The 3,535-nt window shown below is 30.1% G+C and overlaps 1 protein-coding gene across 1 annotated transcript in view; it reads right to left on the bottom strand.

Annotated features, from left to right (window-relative positions):
- Positions 1 to 561: 561 nt before the first annotated feature.
- Positions 562 to 3,535, bottom strand: part of pou3f3b (POU class 3 homeobox 3b) — a 4,672-nt gene continuing 1,698 nt past the window's right edge. Inside the window, exon 2 of the mRNA XM_061985339.1 lies at positions 562 to 3,535. This exon is cut by the window's right edge and continues 137 nt beyond it. The gene's annotated coding sequence lies outside the window, so the exon portion shown is untranslated.

The following is a 3,535-nucleotide window of genomic DNA, read 5'->3' as shown; positions in this document are numbered from 1 at the left end:
AAAAAGAACTTTAATACATCCTGTACTATTACAACACCATTATGTTGTCAATATTACTTTTTTCAATCCTTTTTTTGTTATGTGTTTCTCTTTTTTTTGTATTGGTTTTCCAATTAAAGAAGATATTTGGACAAACCAAAACTGCACGATGTATCCTTCTTTTTTTGCTAAATAAAAACAATAAATGATGGCCTACATAAATTTCACATCTGTAATTGCTGAGCATGCATAATAAGCTCTGCTTCTTCTTACTCCTTCTTGGACATGTTAAATTGCAACTTTGTTATTGTGTTCGAAATAATCAAAAACAATCCAAACTATATTACCAATTAATAATTTTATGCAACATGCATTAGAAAAAAAACCGGAAAAAATAACTTTAATACATATTGTACTATTACAATACCAGGATTTGGTCAAAATTACTCAATTACTTGTTTCAATTGTTATGTTTCCTTTTTTATTTATTGGTTTTCAACTTAAACAAGCTATTTGGACAAACCAAAACTACTCGATGTATCCTTCTTTTTTTTTTTTTTTGCTAATAATTATTTAAAAAATAAATGATGGCCTACTTAAATTGCACATCTGTAATTGCTGAGCATGCATAATAAGCTCTGCTTTTTGGACATTTTTTTTTTATTGTGTTCGAAGTTATCTAAATATTCTAAACTATATTACCAATTAATAATTTAATGCAACACGCATTAGAAAAAAAACGGAAAAAATAACTTTAATACATATTGTACTATTAAAACACCAGGATCTGGTCAATATTACTCAATTACTTGTTTCAATTGTTATGTGTTTCCTTTTTTTTATTTTTTATTTTTTTATTTGCTTCCCAATTAAACAAGCTATTTGGACAAACCAAAACTACACGATGTATCTTTCTTTTTTTTTGCTAATAATTATTATTATTTAAAAAATAATAATAATAAATGATGGCCTACATAAATTGCACATCTGTAATTGCTGAGCATGCATACTAAGCTCTGCTTTTTGGACATGTTAAATTGCTACTTTTTTTTAAAATTATTATTGTGTTCAAAGTAATCTAAATATTCTAAACTATATTACCAATTAATAATTTTATGCAACATGCATTAGAAAAAAAACGGAAAAAATAACTTTAATACATATTGTACTAATACAACACCAGGTTTTGGTCAATATTACTCAATTACTTGTTTCAATTGTTATGTTTTCTTTTTTTCTTTTTTCTTTTTTTCCAATCAAACAAGCAATTTGGACAAACCAAAACTAGACGATGTATGTTTCTTTTTTATTTGCAAATATTTCTTAATTTTTTAAAATAATAATAATAAATGATGGCCTACATAAATTGCACATCTGTAATTGCTGAGCGTGCAAAATAAACTCTGCTTTTTGGACATGTTAAATTGCAACTTTTTTTTTTATTGTGTTTGAAGTAATCTAAATATTCTAAACTATATTACCAATTAATAATTTAATGCAACATGCATTAGAAAAAAAAAAACAACCTTGGAAATACCAGTGACATTTTTAGATGTGTTGGTTTAAAATGTGAATAAGGGATTATTACCATTTTGCAAGAATATGGAAACATTTTAAAATACAAGCAAAAAAAAAATAAAAATAAAAAAAATAAATGTTTTTAAGGAGTGGTGTGACAACAAGCTCATGCTTCGATATTTTTTTTGGGGGGGTGGGCTCCCAGGGCCCCGCACACACCCCTGCCAAGAGAAGAGAAGAGAGCCATGAAAAAAAAGCCAAAGCTTGTTGCAGAATAGGCGGATCAAAACCCATTATGAGATTTGAAGCTTGCTTTTTTTTGTGTCCCAGATTGGGATATGTGTGCACACGTCACGCAAGAACGTACTTATTTGCACGTGCACTATTTTTTGCAGGTGCAGGGATCGAACAAAAAAAAAAAAAAAAAAAAAAAAAAAAAAAAGCAACATTCATCTCAGTTCGATTAAAACAAAACAAAATAAAACAGTTTGTGATTTAAAAAAAAAAAAAAAAAAAGTTGTATCGTGACTTGTGCGCATGTGCACCACATCCGGTAACGCGGATAGACAAAGGGAGAAATGCACGTTCTCGATGTGATCATTGAATTCGGTTGCTAGGCAACTAGTGCGGGGGGGGTGAGGGGGGAATCATCCGCGAAATTCAAACCGTGCAACCCCGATGGCAGGACACGTTCTGGGAGTTCAAAAACAAGTTTGGGTGAATATAATAATCATCCAAAAATATGTTGCATGGGGAGCAGTGCAGCTGCTAATTTATGTGACATATTTACATATTTAATATCCCAAATTTAGGTTATAATATAATAAATATTTCTATAATTTTCATGCTGATAATTAAGCCTGTACAGAATAATATTATGCATTAATATTGCAAGCATAATATTAGTGTAAAAAATTAAATAAAATAAAAATACACGTTGTGGATATTATTGGGCCTGCATGATAATATTTTACACCAGTAGATCTAAATAAATAAAAAAGTGGATTTTTTTTTTTGTTTAAGTCGGTTGCAAAAAATAAAGTAAAAAAGACAATTTAACACACAACATTTAACTGCTTTTCATTCTAACAAATTTATTGTGTCTCAATCAGCTCGTACGGTAACCACTACTGAAAATTAAATTACAATCAAATGATCACATCAAAAATATATACCCTAACAACGGTCAGCTTGTGATGATTTGTGCTCCTTCAGAATATAAAAAAATAAAGATGGACAAATAAGAAAAGAGAAAATCATTTTTACACAAATCCATGGGCAGGGGGGAGGCAGGGGGGGCGCAGTGGGGGGGAGACAAATAAATTACCGTTTGGAATAATCTATTCCACATAAAATATTCAAAGAAATCATTCTGATGAAAAATATAAAGACAATAATTCGGATCTAGTGATCTATATTGCCGATTTTTTTTTTTTTTTTTTTTTTTTTTTTTTTTTTTACAGAGTCGTGTTTATTAAAACCTAGCAAAGAACACTGCGTAGAAAGGGCAGCATTATTATTATTATTATTATTATTATTATTATTAATAGTACGTCCATACTCAGTCACACCTGGCAACACACGTTTTTGTTTTCTTTCCCTTTCGCAAATAAGTGCAGCTTCATGAAGTCTTTTTTTTTCTTCCAAAATGTCTTTTGTTGGAATAACCCCCCCAAAAAATTGGAGAAGAAGAATCCACCACGACGTCCGTTAAATAATACAAAAATAAAAGCCATGGGGGTTGGGTGGGGTGAGATCTTTGAGATCTGAAAGGGTATTTTTCAGTCTTTTTGTTTGTTTTTTGGAGAGAAGAAAAAAAAAAATCCCTGATCCTTCGCTTGTGGGTGAGAAAACCAAAAAGGAAGCGTTGTGGATTTGCATTCTGTTTGTTAAATGCATTAAAAAAAGGAGAGAAAAAAAGCTGGGCCCTTTGTGTCAATCAAACACAAACACGGTTGTTTTGCAGGGGAGGAGAGAGAGGGGCATGGCAGTAATGATAATAATAATAATAGTAATAATAATAATAATAATAATAATA

This window comes from Nerophis lumbriciformis, linkage group LG23 (genome assembly GCF_033978685.3).
Source record: "Nerophis lumbriciformis linkage group LG23, RoL_Nlum_v2.1, whole genome shotgun sequence".
Lineage (NCBI taxonomy): Eukaryota > Metazoa > Chordata > Actinopteri > Syngnathiformes > Syngnathidae > Nerophis > Nerophis lumbriciformis.
This window is presented reverse-complemented; position numbering and strand designations above follow the sequence as displayed.